Raw genomic sequence first — 18229 nt, forward strand, 5'->3', positions numbered from 1 at the left:
GCACCTGGACTGTAATTGTTTTCCCAGGATCTGAACACACCCCAGGAGTTGGGGAGCAACCCCAGAGCAGGGACCTGTGGTTCCAGAACCCTGTTGAAACAACGAATGAGTCACCGAGGTACGACTGGCCTCAATGCATCCCCTACTTGGCATTTCCAGTGTATTTCCTCTCCACCAGCTCTATTTTCAAGTACCCAGAAATCAATTACAATCACATTACAAAGGAGACAAGCTTGAATGTCAAGAAGCTGGACAATCCGCTCGCATGGCACACTTGAACTTTCCCCGAGACTGCGAAACACGTGGTACCAACAGCGACGCCTTCCTGCTCTGTGCGCCCAAGGAAAGGGACTTGGGATTAAACCCCACGCAGCTGAAGGCTAAAGCCACAATGAGGCTTCCCGGGTCTTAAGGAGCAAGGGGCTGTGAGCAAACACATTCAGGAACGTAATCCCTGGATGTCCCAAATTGGATTTTATTGCCATAGAGCCAGAGGAATAAAAACATACTTAAGTCAGACAACTTGTCTTTTTGGCCATTGCCTTTTCAGCAACGTCACAGGCCAGAGGACAGAGCATCATGCGCGGCCGCCAGCACAGAAAGCCCCAGGGCGCGGCTTTCCCACTGCACCAAGCCTGCTGCCCAGCCTGCTCCACGCGCTCACCGGCAGCAAAGGAGGAGGAGAGAAGGCAGTGCCCAGCGGCGGACGCTCCAGCCGCCCAGCGCAGACCCCGGGCACCAGCTCCCCGCGCAGCCGTTCCCAGTCGGCACCGGCGCTCCCCAGCGTGGGTCACAGCGCCCTGCACAGCAGCGAGGGGGGCTGCAAGACGGGACGGCCAGCAGACACCTGTGGTGTCTCCTTGCCCCACGGGCAGGGCCAAGGTGCGGATGAGTCCCTGGCAGCCGAAGACCCACCAAAGCTGGTCTCAGGATGCCTGAGGCCAAATCCAGCCAAAGACTGCGGAGGAAAGGACATCCCCAGGAGCAGCTTCCGAAGGTTCTTGTTTGTTATCTTAGCCAGGACAGAAAAGAAAGCAGGCAGGGGCTGGTGTGTGTGCGCGCGCTCGAGTGCCCGTATTTCAATCTTCATCTCCATCCTAGCTTGCTCACCCTGGGGGACGCCAGCTGCCCTGCCCCGTGAGCAGCCCCCGAGAGGCCCACGTGGTGAGGACCTGAGGCCTCCTGCCACCAGCCAGGTGAGTGAGCTCAGAGGAGACTTCCCACCCTGCACTGCAGCCACGGCAGAGCCCCAGAGACAGAAGCACCCCGCAGGGCTGCCCCCGGGTCCTGACCCACAGAAACGGGGCTGTAGGGTCCCCCAGCCCCCCAGCGTCTGCCTGTGTCCTGACTGAGAACCGCGCGGTGCCTTGACTGCTCTGTGACCAGGCCAGGGGCATGTTCTCCCCAACAGGCTTGAATCCAGGCTGGGCCTTGCCTATTCCCAGGCACTGAGAAAGCTGTTGTTGCCCGAAACTTCGAAAGATCAAAATGCTGATGAACACATGAACACTGGCCCTGGCCCTGAGCCGAATCCCTTACTCCCCCATGTCACCCTAGCGCTTGACCCCTCATCACGGACATACCCGGGTGAGGCAGCTCCTTTCTCACCGTCCGTGGAGAGGACGCTGCGGCCCTACCCACGCATGTTCCCCTGGGAGCTGCTTCGGACTGACCACCTGGGCGCCCAGCGATTCTTTGGAATCACATCTGGTCCTGTCTCAGGACAGTCTGGGGGGCTTCCCTGCCTCTGCGTGTGCGGTAACTTCAGCCACGGGTTCAGCAGGACAGCACACAAGACAAAGGACAGCAGCGGCTGCGTTTTGGGTGGCCAGCACGCGGCTCCTCCTCACGCCTCCAGCACACATCCCCGTTTGGGGCCTTCGCGCTCTCTTATTTACGTCTCTGCACCGTCTGCCCCAGTGGGTGAGAGCGCCGTGAGAGTAAGAGATTGTCGTGCTCATGCCTGAGTCGCCACTGCTAAGACAAGGCAGGGGCTCCTCGCCGCGTGGCTCACGCACAGCCACACCGGCCACGCCAGAAGCTCCAGCATTCTGGAAGGTCTGTGTCTAAAAGGCCAAGAGGTGCCAGGGAACAAGCACAGACTCTGAGCTGCCAGACTCCCCTGGGTCCAAGCCCCAGCGTCACCCCTTACTGGCTTCCAGGTGGCCTTGGAAGTCACTGAACCACTGTGAGCCTCAGTTTTCTCCTTGGTGGATTAGGGAGGACAGCAACGACTGGCCCCCAGAACACGGGGAGAACAGACTGTACGTCCTGGCCCAGAGCAGCTGATCGATAAAGCTGCTCCTCTCATCGCTCAGCGGAAGGTGTGATTTGAGAATGTGCCGTGGCCCCTGCCGTGCTCCGGCCGTTAGACTGCGGCAAGGCTCCTCAGAGGCAGACCCGCTGGTGCCTGGAGGGAAGGGTAACCTCGAGTAGACGGCACACTCCCGTGCGCTGACGCCAGCATGGAGCCTGGCGCCGGGCAGCCTCCAGGACACGTCTCACTTCTGCTGTGGCAAGCCATGACCAGCTGGCTCGACACTCACACCAGCAGCACAGTCATCTTGCTTTGCTTTGCTTTTCTTCTTTCTTTCTCTCTCTCTCTTTCTTTCTTTCTGACAGAGTCTTGTTCTGTCACCCAGGCTAGAGTGCAGTGGCATCATCATAGCTCACTGCAGCCTTAAACTCCTGGGCTCAAGCCATCCTCCTGCCTCGGCCTCCCACAGTGCTACGATTACAGGTGTGAGCCACCGTGCCCGGCCCAGAGTCCTATTTTAAACCAAGATGGCACATTCAGAGGACACCGTGGGACCCCACAGCATAATACCACCAGTCCTAGGGCCGAAGGAGCAATGATGTGCAGAGAAAAGTTAGAGGGGCTGGAGCCCTCTGGGTTCCTGTAGAGGAAGAGGAGATCAAGGAACGGGATGATCCCCAGATGCCTTAGTTTGGGCTTCCCTGACACCCACTTGGACAAAAGGATTTCATTGCGGAGCTGAAGGCAGCGGGTCGGGAGGTGAGACGAGCAAGAGAAGACGGCTAACAAGGGTGGTTCTCAAGCCGCACATTGCCTCGGGATGTGTCTGCCACTGTGGGCAGCACGAGCTCAGTTCGCCGGGAGCCCTGGAAACCACTTCAGAGCCCCCTCCTCCCTCCCACCCCAGGGCCAAGGGAGCTGGGCAGGCTGAAGGCTGTCCCTGGGGACAGTAGGGCTGCACACTTCAGCCTGCTGCACAGGTGGCTGAGGGACCCCACCAGGCAAGGAAGGGCAGGTGCTGGCAGGTGAACAGCAACCTGGTGAGCACTGGCGAGGCAAGACCAAGGGGCTCGGACAGCCAGTGCTCCCTGGACAAGGAGAGCCTTGGTTGTCCTCAAGAGAACACAATGGATAACCAGGCCTTCCTCCAGGTGGCCTCCAGAAGGCCGAGGTACAAGTGATCGTGTTTGTTGCTCTCATTTCCCTGCTATGGTGGATGCTGCAGGCTGACCTGTGGGCCACAGGTGCCAGCCCTGCCCCCCTGCCTGCCTGGACTTGCACCCCTGGCACGCTGGGATCTATGTTTCCCCGGCGCCCCTGCAGCTCGGGCTCCGCAGGTGGCCCCAGCTCCTCTGGACAGAGGCCCCCAGCTGGAGAAGGTGGATGTGAGCAACACGGGGTAGAGGGACAGCTGGCAGGGGAGAGGTCCCTGCTTCTCCCGCCGCAGCTGGCTCCAGTGTCCAGCCTTCAGCATCACAGGCCTAGGGGTTTCCACGGCAACAGTCAGGAAGGCGAGGTTCAGGCTGAGTTGTTCTAGGCTACGGGGCAGCCCAGCTTGGTGCCCTGGTGCCCTGGAATCTCAGTCAAATCCCTCTCGGCTCAAACTACAAAGAGTTGATTCTGTCGTTTGCAACTAAGTGCTGTGACTGATCCAAATTGAGGTTTTCAAATCACTGCTATTGTTTTCCTTGTGTGGCATGATACAGAAAAGCATAAGAAAAACAAGTAAAAATCATCGCTAATCCTGCCACCTGGAAGTAATTGCTATTGCATTCTTGCTTGTGTACTTCTGGGCTTTGTTTTCTGTTTTTGTATATAGTGGAAAGGACACAGTTGGCATCATTCCACGCCCGTCGTCCCCCGTAGTGTGGCTTATAACCGCATCTCAGCGCCCTCGTCCCTGACCCTCCAGCAGCTCCCTGGACCGAGTCAGGTTCCTCTGCGTCCGCTCTGCGGCTCTCTGCCCTTGAACAAAACCCAAGCTCCACCACAGCCCATGGGCCCCGCAGGGCTTCTTAGGGTTCCCGTCTCCCCCAGCTCCCCACTCCGGCCACACCCTCCCGCTGTCCCTCACAGCCAAGCTCCCGACCCCAGATCTAGGAAACTGCTGCTCCCTCTCCCGGGACCTCTGTCCCCGGCCGGTGAGCTCGCTGGCTCCCTCTCCTGATTCAGGCTTCACTCTAAATGCCACCTCCTAAGACGCCTTCCCTGGAACCCCCGTCTGAAGAGCCCTCCTGACCCACCCATGAGGCCCTGCCACATCGCCCCATTCGTCCTTCTGTGTACGTGTCACCATCTGAAATCGTCTTGTTTGCCCACTTGCTTATAGTCTTTCTTTCCCAACAGGATGTCAGCTCCAAGAGGGCAGGCGCTGGATCTGTCTCGTTTGTCACTGCTTCCCTGCAAAATTCCCTGAAAACAACGTTTACAAGGGTAATGCAACAGTCAGTAGACAGCGTGTCACGTGTGACTTCACTCTGTCCTATTTGGGGTATGTAGTAGTGTCTGATTGTATTTAATAACTACTACTGCGATGAACATCATGCAGAACTTTCTCTGTGCCTCCTCTGATGACTTCCTTCAGTATCAGTCTCAGGGGCAGAAATACTGGCTCCATGAGCAGGAACAGTCCTAAGGCTCCTTCGTACCCCTGAATGTGAGGCTGAGACGGAGAGGGCACTGCAGACGACACGGCGGGATCACCTTGACCGGGGAGCGACTCGATTCTGACCGCAGAGGTCTGGAGTGGACCGAGATGTGCGTTTCTGACCAGCCCCCAGGAGAGTCCTCGGGCCTCATCTGCACGCTCTGCCTGCGCGTCCCGTCGCTGTGGGACTCCGTCCTGACACAGCCCATGACACCTGGCCTCTGCCAGCCCAGGGCCCCTCAGGCCAGCAGCTCCAGTGGGAGGTCCCGAGCCTGTTCCACTCTGCTGGCCGCACCCTGCCCCTACCTGGCTCTCAGATCCAGGCGCTCTAACCGCTGACGCTGTAAGTGCTTCTCGGGGCTTTCCGTTGGGTTTTCTACCAGGTGTAGGCTGAGCTCGTGCCTTCAGATCCCAGGCAGTGGGCCGTGGCCAGCTGCGGCTACTTTCCCTGCCTGTCCTCTCTCTCTCCATCTTGTGCCAACAGTACAGCTGTCCTTTGAAGGTCCCCGCACCCCAGGTTTTCCTAGTCCATGTGGTTTGGCTGCAGGTAACCCTCCATACTACCAGAGTCAGCGAGCAACACAGAACCTCCACCTGGCCACTCAGCACACCTGAGGCCCTTTGCTTCAGCAAGGGTCCGAGGATGCACTGAGACCCGGGTGCAGCCAGCTGGAACCCTCAACAGAATTACTGAGGACGGGAGCTCTGTCCCCTCGGGGGCTGCCTGGGCTACCTACCGCACGCAGCAACTGCTCTGAGGGTGAGGCCGACGTGGAAAAGCACAGCGAAGGCGACTCCTGGTGACATAATTTGAGCCCCTGAGTCAAGCCAGACCTGATGCTGACTGGAGTTGGATGGCAATGGGACACAGCTGCCAGGACCGAAGTCCTCAGAGCACAGCACCGCCGTGAGCACCGACACTGACACTGGCCAGAGTGCTCAGCACAAACTCAGGAGGGAGCCGCAGAGACCCCGGCAGAGCAAGCTCACACACACACACACACACACACACACAGGCCCACACACAGTCAGAGGATGCCGCACAACACCAGGGGTGTGAGCCAACGAAGAGAGGCTGCTCTAGGCCGACAGGAGGCGTCTCCCACGTTACTGCGGCCTTTGTGTTATATGCAATTAGCTCTGAAGCAGGAATAAAATTAAGAGACATGTCAGGCAGCCACGAAACCACTCAACGGCGCCAGAGCCAGTCAGCACTGAGAGCCTGAGAGCAGCCTACGTGGAGTCTCTAGAAAGCCCCACACCATTCACCTCCCCAAAGACACCCTAGGTGTTCTTTCTGTCTCTTTAGCACGCGTGTTCAGGGCCTCCAATGTACCCTCTCGTGTGACCCGGGCGGACTGAGGTGCAGACAGGTGGGGTGGGCTCCTCACGGTCACCCAGGCTGCCGGGGCAGGTGGACACCGGGCAAAGTTTGCTTGCTAATCCCTGTTTCATTCACCACCGGGGCAGGTTTCCTAGAAAGCCACAGAAACTGAAACCACTTGTATCTGTTCTTTCTCAGAGTCCGCCCATAACACTGGCCACTTTTTCTTTAAAATCCTTACCTAAAACTAAGTTATAGGCTTTGGGCCCCACAAGACCTGATTGGTGCCAACCCACAGCCACGGCCCAGGCTGCTTCACAGTTCTTTCGCCCTCTATTTAAAAACCACAAGCTCAAGGACATCATCATAAACCTGAAATAGGTTCTCAAAGTCCTCAGCTTCCAGTGTGTTTGTGCCAGTCCTCATCTGCAATTTCTTCCCTATTCCTGATGATTCAGACACTTGTTATGCAAACGACATCTACAGAGACCCATTCCCTGAAATGCTTACATGCCTCTTTTAACGTCTTCTTCATCCTAAAAATAAAACCAAATCTTCCTGCCTCTCCCTGGGACAGAGCTCAGGAGTCCCAGCCTGCTTTGCCTTTCTTCTGCAGAAAGGAAGAGCCCCCACCCCGCCTGGTGACCCATGAGGGCAATCTCCGTCTCTGGGCCTCTTGGACCCCTGTGCTGCTGCTGACCTGTCAGGGCTGCAGGTCAAGGTGGCGGGCTGCACTGCTGGGCCCCGACTCAACGTCTAGGAAGATTTCCTCGGCCTGCCCCAGGCCTTCTAAGACTTTCAAGGATGTCCCAGCCAAAAGGCTAAAGCGATACAGCTGCCCTCCCCACCCCTGTGCAGAGGGGCCCTCAAGCTGGCAGCGCTGGACAAGACCATGTGGGGGTGGGGTGCCTGCGGTGCAATCGGGTGGGAGGCTGGAGCCCACCCAGAGCCACCTCAGGGCTTCTCAGCCTCCTACCTGGAAATGGGGACTCAGCATCCTGGGCCTCCAGGCACCCTGCACCCCAGGATTAAAGAGACTTTGGCTGTATGGCTGATACTAATGATTTTGCAGAGCTCCTAAAAAGTAATGGGGATCATAACAATAATTGTCATTATGGGAACTAGCAGTCATTCCACACTGACCCCGTGCCACGCCGTTCTGACCCACGCACGTGTCCACCCGTCTCACCCTCACCACGCCCTGCGAGGCAGCTGCTATCTCCACTTCATCGAACTTTCCCGCAGTCCGGAGTTGTGTTTTACTGCAGAAGGCACGCAGCTCGCTGCAGCAAACGGCCCAGGCCAGAGGTGCGGAAGCAGCGAGTTCCCAGTCCGCCCGTGCCCGCTCGCTCCCTCTCCACCCTGCTCCATCTCCACGCTCCTGGCACAGCCAGGGCCAGTGGTTTCAGGCCTGCAGCCTGTCCTTACACCAACACACGCCTGCACGGTCGGAATCCTCTCTGAGAATGAGCCTCCCCATTTTGTGGAGAAGGAAAGGGCAGCTCAGAGAGGTTTGGTGATTTGCCCAAGCTCACACAGCAGCCAAGTGCAGAAGTTGGCACTTCAGTGATTCTAACACCAACAAGCCAGTGATCTTACCCACAAGTGTACACTGCCTCTACAGGTCCTATCAGCTTGGAACAAAAGGACTAATAATAGGCCAGGCACACTGGCTCATGTCTGTAATCCCAACACCCCCAAGCCAGGGCGGAGGATCATTTTAGGCCAAGAGTTTAAGACCGGCCTAGGCAATAGGGAGAACCCATCTCTACACAAAATAAGAAAAATTAGCCAGCGTGGTGGTGCACACCTGTAATTCCCAGCTACTCAGGAGGCTGAGGCAGGAGGATCACTTGAGCCCAGGAGTTGGAGGTTGCAGTGAGCTATGATTAAAATCGTGCACTAGCCTGGGGTACAAAGTGAGACCCTGTATTTACAAAAAAAGAAAGCAATAATGGCAATAAAAACTAGGGGCACACAAGGGCCATCACAGCAGCACGTCAGGCACGTGAGACACGTCCATCCAGTCCTCCCCAAAGCGCAGTGAGCCCATCCTAAGACTTGCACGGTCTCCTCCCCATTTCACGGATGAGAGAACTGAGCCTTCGTGAGGGGGCGCCACTGGCCCAGGGCACAAAGCTGCAAACAGCGGCAGAGCCGGGACTCAGGCTCAGCCCGGTGACGACAAAGTCAGCCCAGGAAGGGGTGGGAGAGGGCAGGGGGGTCCTGAGCCAGTGGGCAGCACGGCCACTGTCCCCATCCTGAACTCACATGGGCTTCACACAGTGCCTCCAACCGGCCACCGCAAGGCACGAGTGGGACCCCTCTCTCGCCCTCCCCTGGCCAGGCAGGGCCTGCTCCTCCTCAGCCCTCAGCGCACTCGGTGCCCGGGAGGCGCCGGGTGAATCCCAGCAGGGCGGCTGGTCCACAGCACAGTGTGACCAACACGTGAAGGAGGGAAGGCCGCGCGGGGCTACGTGGACAGCTCGTGTGCAGGAACGGAGGGGACAGCGTGCAGGGGTGGCAGGGGCTCAACGGGCCTGGGCCCGGGCGGCACTGGGGGGCGGTGGGGAGTGCGGCGGGGCAGGAGGAGGCCCCCGGGATGCAGCCCGTGGGAGGCAGGGGAAGCCAGGGAGGCCACAAGCATTAGTCATGTGAGCTGAGAGGTGGCCCGCGCCACTCCACACAACCGCACATGCGGGAAACCCAGCCTCCGAAGCACAAACACCTCTGCAGACAAGGATGCCGTTTCCTCCCACCCAGTCAGCTGACACGGGGACGGCCTGAGGGGACAGCCACGGCTGTGCGTCTGTTGAGGAGGCCTGGGCAGGGCCCATGGGTCCTCACGGCCCGGTGACAGCAGTTCTGGAACCCACCCGCCCCTCCCTGCCGTGTGGCTTTGGGCAAATCCCACCCACTCTGAGCAAACCTCCGTCTCTGGGTTCTAATAAGCGTTTGTGAATGAAGGAGATGACGGTGACTGGGCGCCATTTGTCATCCTTTTACACCAGGCTGTGAGACTCGGGGTTCACAGGTCCAGATGGTGCCCGCTGCCCTCATGAAAAATCTTCCCCAAAGAGCTTCCGGTTCCCGAGAAGAGGGTGATGGCACCGTGAGCATCTGCAATCAGGAAACGTCAGCAGGGAAGGACCGTTTTATTCCCCACGAGCAGGTCGTCCTGACCGCTGGGACCAAATGCCTACAGATGCCTGGGGTGTGCGTCCGGCTGCCGTGGAGAGAGCAGGCACTCGGGGCCTCTGTGCGAATCAGACTGTCAGCGTGACTTTCCGCCCCGGGGGAAGAGCCCCGAGGGTTTCCTTCCGTGCAGGTTCAAGTGTAGAAGACATTTGCGGCAAAACAATCGATGCACCCTGGACGGGGTCAAGGGCTGCTGCGAGCTGGAACCTTAGAAACGACCCCACGCTGCCTGCCCTCTTGCAAGACCGCGCTCATCCTTGGCAAGAGCCAGAAACTCTTGGGGGCAGTTGACTTCACGGAGGGAGGAGGGATGGAAGACCAGGGTGACACACCCAAACGGCTCCATCAGGCCTCTCGTGGCTGGGTCTTCAACGGAGCTGACGGCGTGTGCGTGTGGGGCCTCGCGGTGCGTTCAGGGGCGTCTGTGCTGGAAAATTCCCCGCGTGGCGCTCACGTGAGACCCCAGGGGGCTGCAGAACACCTTGATCGGTGAGATCGGGAATTCTGGAGGCTTCTTTCCCCTAAGGCATTTTACCAGCCACCAAAACAAGCCCAGCCAGAGTTAATGGTCCCATCTACCTGGGAGAGGACACTGCCCAGGTCCCAGGTGGTGGCAGGGGACCAAAATGTGTCCAGTGGACACCCCCAGCCTCTGAGGAGTGTCTGGAAGAGCTTCCCCCAGTCTGGGCACAGCTGCTGCAGAGCAGGGGGGCTGGTAGGGTCAGGGCCCCCCAGGGATGAGTTCACCCCATGGGGGAGACAGATACTGTGGTTCTCAATCACAAAACCTTCTGCGTAACTCTAGGTATCTCAGGAGGGAACAGCTGTGACTAGAAAACAGAGCTGCGTGTCCCTGGAGACATGCAGCAGTCTGGGTGGTGGGGAGGGCGTGCAGGAATTAAACGGGGACATGGACTGTCTCCAGGTCCCTTGGGCCACCAGGAGACACCAGGGTGCTGAGATGCAGATACTCCCCCCAGTCTGGAGAACTCCTCCCCGTCGTGCAGGGGCAGACTGTGCTTTTATGGGTAAGACAGCTCCACGTCGCCCGCTGTTTCTGTTGGTCACGCTTGTCCATCCACAAGGAGCTTTGGCAAAGCCCGATTTGGTGCCCAGGCCTGGGCTGGGGTCCGGAAGAGCAGTTCCTCCCGGCGGGGCCTCCCTTCTAGAAGGATGTCAACCTGTGTCAGCAGAGAACGCCCTGCTCAGGGCTGCTGTGTGCAAGGCACTCTGAGGGGCAAAGGTGAGGGGCCAGCTTCCGTGGCACAGGGGTCGCAGAGACAACCCGAGCAGCTTCTGGGAGGAGACCTGAGGGGCAGCCACCACCGAGACAAGAGCGTGACACATGCCCACACTCCCCGAGCCCTGGGGGAGGCTCCTGCGCAGAGCAGGGAGCCCAGGTAGGCCCCGCCACACACCACCTGGCGTGGAGAGGCCTGCGGGGAGTCAGCTACACTCCCAGCAAAAAATCGGGTCCCTCAGACAGGGTCATGGCAAAGGATGAAAAAATAGTAGGAAACAGAAATAAAAATAATACACAGAGGCAAAAATATAGCTTATAAAGTACAGATTTGTGAAGATAGACAAGGAGGGTACTCGGACGGTTGCACGCCTTTCCCGTTAGACAAGCAACCCTGACTCGAGTTTTACACAGGTATTTATAGGTTCAGTTTTCGGTTGCCAGGGGTAACAGGATTTACATAATAACAGGTAGTTTGGTTTAGGTTCAAAGTCTTCCAAACTCTATCTAGGTGAACAAAGGGTCATAAAATCTTTTTAGGGCAAACTTCTAAGTTTTAAGATCAAGCCATCACTTTAGCAAACACAGAGACATGGTGGCTCTGGTTACTGTGTAACAGAGGTTTCAGAAGTCAAGCATGAGCTGTCCCTTATGCTAAATACTTTAACGGCACGGTTCCATCTGGGCCCGGCCGGGCAGCAGCGTATCTTACTGATCACCTCTCCTCTCTGATCAGCTCCCCATCCCAGGGCTCCCTGCAAGACCTGCTTTGTCTTTCAAAGCAGGTGAGAGCCACAGGCCTGAGACTGCAGCCTCACCTTGGAAAGCAGCTGCTACTGACCATTAAGACGCCCTCCTGAGGAGAGGCAGCTTTTGATATGCAAACCAACACATTCACATTTTCCTTCAGGGCAAAGCCTTGCAAGACTCCTGAAATCATTTCTGTCTCTAAAAATACAGGGGGCATTTCTATAAATCAATATTTCTTATGCTCAACATCGGCCGCTTGTCCACACGTGCCCACAGGCAGGACGCGCCCTGTGGAAGCCGTTGTCTCTGTGCAGGACACAGCCTTCCTGTCCAGATGACATTTGGGGGAAAAAATATACAACACTGTGTTCTTTGCTCCTTCCGCAGCCAAGTCCTCTGAGCACAGCCAGACGCTTGGCCTCCACCCTGCCGTGTGGCTGGGGGAGGTGGGGCGCTGGGGGCAGACGGGGCCATGGCCTTGAGGCTCAGGAGCAGGGCCTGGCCGCACAGGTCTGTTTTCCACAAACGGGCTGAATGAAGGAAACAGGTGAGAACAGCAATGTCACGTGAGAACAGCAATGTCACGTGTGGACAGGAGGCACGTCCGCCTGGCTTCCACAGGAAGGGGCAGGAAAAGCGAGGTGTGTGGGATGCGGAGACTCAGTCCATCCAGGCAGTAGGGAGCTATGGCAAGATCTGAAGCAGAGAACAGCCATGATAAAAATGTTGCTCCCGAAACACTCGTTTTGCCGTCTAGGAGAGGTGTGCGAAGGCGAACAGGACGGGAGTAAGAATGACAAAAGTCCTACCGAGTGGCACCGAGAGCAGATGAAGCACTCGGTGTGTTCAGTGCCCATTGCATCAGTCACTGCCGTCTTTCCTCACCCGGTAACTCTTCCGGCTGCCACTGTCCCCTGGTGCAGACGATGACAGTGACCCGCCCGAGGTCACAATGCTACTAAGTGATGGCACCAGGACTCCATACCCGGGTGGCCATCTGAGGTCGGTACCATCACCCAGGATGTGTGCTCTGCGACCTCCCAGCCCTGTGCCTCTGGGGGAGTTCCTTCATGTCCTCGGCCTCAGTTTCCCCCTCTGTGCACTGGGAGTGGCATGTCCCCATCTCTCAGGGTGCTTCTCTCTCACCCCAGAGACTGTATTCTTTCCCCTGTGCTGCGGGCAAACACCTCCCTTCCAGAAGCACTCACACGCCTCATCATTCCAGGAGGAAGGAAAAAACCTCAAAAGGTTTCCTGGAAAGGCTGGCTTCAACCAAACTGGCTGGCATTTTGCGTTTTGTTTTTTTTTCCCCTGGGAGAAGCCTGGGAAGAATTATCTGGTGTTGATAGAATTTGGGAAACCTCCAAGGACTTTAGGATTCACCTTGCATTTTAGTTCTGGAACAAGCAGTCACCTTGAAACAAAACCAAATACTGTCTTGGGACGGCCACATGGCTGGGGATGTTCAAGGTGCCCGGACCATGGGAAGAGTGTGAGGAGGAGGGGCGGCCCCTGCCTGTGTGCCCCGTGACCCCTCCCAGTGCCCCGCCTGCCCCCAGGGCCCCAGCTGGAAGAGGAGGGTGCAGCGGGCCCTGCCCTCCCAGCCTCCGGCCGCCAGCAGCCCTGCTCTTCCAAAGACCGTGGCTCCCCTCTGCCTGGCATCGGTGTGCCCGGTCGTCTGAGGCCCTGGGGCTGGGCCCAGAGCAGCCTCGCCCCGCTGGACCCCGAAGCCTCGAGCTCCTGGAGGAAGGCAGGCTCCCCGAAAGGCCACCCTTGCAAGTCCTGCCTCTGGGCCACGGCACTGAGGAGACTCCCTGGAGCCTCTTCGCCATGAGGGTCCGTTTGTCAGGCCCCTCCAGGAGGACGCTCAACCTGTGAAGATCTTCACGGCGACTGCTGGCAGCACAAAAGTAGGTGGGCGTTGGCCTTGGTCGGTCATGCCTCTCTGGGCCTCAGTTTCCCCATCTGACAAAGGTAGGTGGGTCCAGATCAGTGGTTCTCTGCAAGCATGATCTAGGGACCTGCAGCATCAGCATCACCCGGAAACAGGTCAGAAATGCAGATTCTCAGGCCCCACTCAGCCCCCCTGAATCAGGAGCTCGGAGTGGGCCCAGCCTCGGAGTGTGAACAGGGCGACTCCGGGAGGTGCTGGGGCACGTGCAGGTGCAGACCCCCTGCTCCAGAAGGGGCTCCCACGTGGGTTCACAGGCTGTGGAGGAAGAGGCCTCGGCTCAGCAGCACGGCCTCAGTCTAGAACCGACAGTGACGTATCTTCAGTGCTGACCTGACCCTGGCCCCCTCAGCTCTCCGTCTCACCTCCTGGATTCTGTGTGTGCGAAAAGGAGATCGTGTGACCAAGTGTCCAGCACAAACCAAGTGCCCAGGACACGAGGGCTCTTACCATCCCTGTGTGCAGAGGCTGGAAGCCCAGGCTCCTAACCCCTTCCTCACCGTGGGCTCCGGGTATTCCAGGGCAGTCGGCGCCTGCCCCAGACCCTGGAACCCGAATCCTGCACACACAGGAGTAAGAACCAGGTGAGGGCCCAGCGGGTGAGCAGTGACAGACAGTGCTGTGGGCACAGCTGCTGCGGGGTGGGTGGACTCCTGCTGGCCACCAGTCCCCGTCTGATGCCAGCAAGTTTCTGTCCTCTTGCCCCTGAGAGCCCACGTTGGCTGCACACAAAATGCACGTGGGAGGCTCCAGGCTCGGCCCACTGGGGACGCGCACATCCACCTGCCTCCCGGGCTGACCTCCTGACACGTGACAGGTGATGAGCACACAGCCTGGCCACAGCTGACCCCACAGCCTCCCCATCTGAGCTGGGGGCGCCTCCCCCCGCCCAGGCGCTCAGGCCACGTGCTGGACTGTCTGCAGCCCTCTGTCTCCCACACCCTCCTCTCAGCCCTCAGTCTGTCCTTGGGGTGCCCCCTCCACAATCTGCCCGAATCAGCCCCTCCCCCACCCTCCACCTCCCTGCCTGGGACAGGGTGCCACCAGCGCTCCCTCTGACAATGTGGGCTTTCCTCGCCGGTGCCCTGCTCCTCACTCACCCCCGTGTCTGCCCTGCACCTGCAGCCAGGTGGGTCCTGGGAGGATGGGGCAGCACACATCCCCTTCGGGGCTGCCCCTCACCCAGAGCTCACCCCAGCCCCAGCCCAAGATCCTTCCGCACCCCACCCACACTCACCACCTGCTCCCGCTCTCCCTGCAGCCGCACTCCAGCCACCTGGCCTCCCCACCTTTCCCACACGTGGGCCCCCGTGGGCCCCGGCTCTTGCTGGTCCCTCCTCCTGCATGCGTTTGTCCCTGTCCATGTGCGGCCACACCCCCACAGGTCTTTGCTCCAATGTCACCTTCTCAGTGAGGCCTTCCTGACCACCCACCCCCACTCACCCGGACCCACTGTGGGTGGACTCCCCCTCCCAGGCCCCAACAGCCCCGCTCCCTCTCCCACAGCACAGTCCCCTGGTCTCTGTCTGCACACAGCACCCTCCTGAGCCCCCAGGAGCTGCCCACAATGCCAGGCTTTGAATCCTGGCTCTGCCACTGACCTGCTTTGTGGCTGTGGGGAACTTACTTGACCTCTCTGTTGCCCCGTTCCCTCATTTGTAAAACGTGCCTCCACTCTAGGTGGTTGTGGAGACGAAAAGAGCATAAACTGCCTGGACTGTAGCAAATGCCCGGCGAGCTATGATGAGAATCTTTGTTCAACAATGTGGGCCAAGGGTTGTAGGCTGCAGGCAGGAGGCGGGCTCTCGTCCGTGTCTCCCCCACTCTCTGTGTGACCCGGGGCAGGAACGGCCGTCCACACAACCGCTCGCATTGCCCCTTGCACCACGTGGGGCTGAATTCCCCTTTCTCCGAACACGGCTGGACTTGGTGACTCGCTTCTTGTCTCGGCCCATCTGGGCTGCCACGCACTGGGTGGCTTATAAACAAGGGACATGTTCGCAGGGCACAGAGAAACAAGGACTCTGACCATGACTAGTAAATGGGATAAAACTGTAAACTCTTGTAAAGTTCAACTCTCGTATCTCATGACTACATCATTCCGCCCCCAGGAACACAGGCGACATCAACGCGCACTCCAGCGAACCAGCAGGCGTGCACAGGAGTGCGCCTGCTCTGCTGCTCACAGGGGCCTGAAACGAAACCACCCGACGGCTCGCCGTGGCATTGCACGGACGCACAGACAGCGCGCAGAGTACGCGGCCAGTGTCACGACACAGACGGGGCAGAGGGCACAGCAGGGCCCTCAGGAGGGGAGGCCCACGTGCCCAGCACCAGCCAGCGAAAGCCCTCGGCACAGCCCTAGTTCTGATGAATGAGTTTGTTTGACTTATTTAGGGTTTTTTGTTTGTTTGTTTGTTTGTTTGTATTTAAGAGACGGGGTCTCTCTCTGTCACCCAGGCTAGAGTGCAGTGGTGCAATCACAGCTCACTGCAGCCTTGAACTCCTAGACTCAAGTGATCCTCCTGCCTCAGCCTCCCAAGTAGCTGGGACTACAGGTGTGTACCACCACCCCCGGCTAAAATTCCTATTTTTTCCAGAGGCAGGGTCTCACTATGTTGCTTAGGCTGGTCTTGAACTCCTGGGCTCAAACAATCTTCCTGCCTCTCAGCCTCCCAAGTAGCCCAGTCTACAGGTGCATGCTATCATGCTGGGCTAATTTTTGTTTTCTTTCTTTTTTTTTTTTTTTTTTTTTACAGAGATGGAGTCTTACTATATTGCCTAGGCTGCTCTTGAACTCCTGGCCTCAAGTGATCCTCCCATCTCAGCCTCCCATTGTGCTAGGATTACAGTTGTGAGCCACCTTTCCTGGCCTGTTTGACTTGTTTGAATGTGTTTTGAATATTACCTTCATATAAAACCCACAATGGAAGATAAATTTTTGAATTATTTTTGACTATATTTAAATATATTTTGTTTAACTTGTTAATCGTCCATCTCTCCCACTAGAATGTGGCTTCCCTGAGCGACTGGTCCTGTCTTGTTCACTGCTATACCCCAGGACTTAAGAGTGATGGCTGGCACATAGTAGGTGCTCAATCCACATTTCTATGTTAAGTCAATGTATCTTTCTTCCAGTTTCATGGGTTACTGACCCTGATTTTGTTTACCATTTTCAGCCATTCCCTTTGCCTTGGAACTCATCATCCACTTGTGGTCTACATATCTGCCTTTCAGAGGTTTGTGGGACTTAAACTAGCACACTTCCGGTTCTCCTTCCTTCCATGCCCTGTCACAGGCAGCTGCTGACGCTGCTGGCCAGCATCCATTCCCCATCTTATGGTAGCTATATTCTGACAATTTTGTTTTGGCAAACTATCCCTCCAGATCTCCATCTGTGAGTTTCACGCGGGGCTGAGCCCACTTCTCCACTGAAGGGGCAGGCGTGTGAGCCAGCCACAGCCCCATCCTCAGGGGCCACCATGATTGGCCCAAGGATGATAGTAATAGCAGGAAAAATCTGATCCTGTGCCAGGCACTGTTGGAAGGCGTAAAAGGACGTGCACCTTGAGAGATGGTGAACAGGCGGAGGACTCGATGGGTGGTCCACGCATGCGTCAGTGGGCTGAGGAGGGAATGGACGTAAGTATCAGTGGGTGGAGGGACGGGTGCGGCAATGAAGTGCACACGGAATAGTCACCAATCAAGACCGTAGTCTGGGCCAAAAACAAACCTTAATCAATTTAAAAGAATAGAAAGTAAACAATCACTCCTAAATCCCCTAGGGATCAAAAAGGAAATCACAAAGGAAATTTTAAAATATTTTGAATTAAATGAAAATGAAAACACAACCTATCAAAATTTGTAAGATGCATCCAGAGCAGTACCCGGAAGAAAATTAACAGCATTAAATGATTTTATTAGAAAATAAGAGAATTTCTCAAATCAAGATTCCACTCAAAGAAATTAAGAAAAGAAGACAAATTAAACCCAAAGCAAGCAGAAGGAAGTATATAATAAAGATAAGAGCAGAAATAAATGCAATGAAGAATGAAACAACCACAAAGAAAATCAGTGAGGCTAAATTGGGAAAAGTTAATAAAATGGATAAACCTCTAGACCAGGGACAGAAAACTTTGTGTAAAGGGCCAGAGAGAAAATATTGTGGCCACATACAGTCCCTATCACATATTCTTATGTATTCTTTTCTTTTCTTTTGTTTTAAAGACCTTAAAACTACTGACCCTGCTCTAAACAGACTGATCAATAAAAAAGAGAAAAAAAGTAACTGAAAAATAAGGAAAGACCAGGGGCAACTCTAGGCCCATAAATTTGAATACTGAGATGATTTGAGCGAATTCCTTAAAAGGCACGAACCGTCCAAGTGCTCTCAAGAAGAAATAGATTAAATGAACAGCCCTGTATCTATTCAAGAAGCACCGTTTGTAGTTGAAACAAATCTTTCGACAAAGAAAACTCCGTGCTTCAGCGGCTTTGCTAGTGATCTCGTCGATGTAAGGAAGAGGCGACACCAATCCACACACTCTTCCAGCGTGTGAAGGGACCAGTCGCTCCCCAGCCTCATTCCATGAGGCCAACATGCCCGTGATGCCCAAATCAGACAAACATGCATCAGGAAAGAAAACTACAGAGCAATATCCCTCGTGAACGTCGATGCAAAAATCCTCAGCAACACATCAGCAAATAAAATTCAGCAATGAGGCTGGTTCAACATTTGAAAGTTGATCAATGTAATTCACCATGTCCACAAACTAAAGAAAAATTATATGATCCTATCAATAGATGCAGAAAAGACCGTGACAAGCCTCAACGGTGATTCATGATAAAAATGTTCTGCCCAC

At 56.4% G+C, this 18229-nt stretch overlaps 1 protein-coding gene across 1 annotated transcript in view; it reads right to left on the reverse strand.

Moving 5' to 3' along the window:
* Window positions 1-18229, reverse strand: part of IQSEC1 (IQ motif and Sec7 domain ArfGEF 1) — a 359867-nt gene that overhangs the window by 243850 nt on the left and 97788 nt on the right. The window lies entirely within an intron of this gene.

This window comes from Eulemur rufifrons, chromosome 10 (genome assembly GCF_041146395.1).
Source record: "Eulemur rufifrons isolate Redbay chromosome 10, OSU_ERuf_1, whole genome shotgun sequence".
Taxonomy (NCBI): Eukaryota; Metazoa; Chordata; class Mammalia; order Primates; family Lemuridae; genus Eulemur; species Eulemur rufifrons.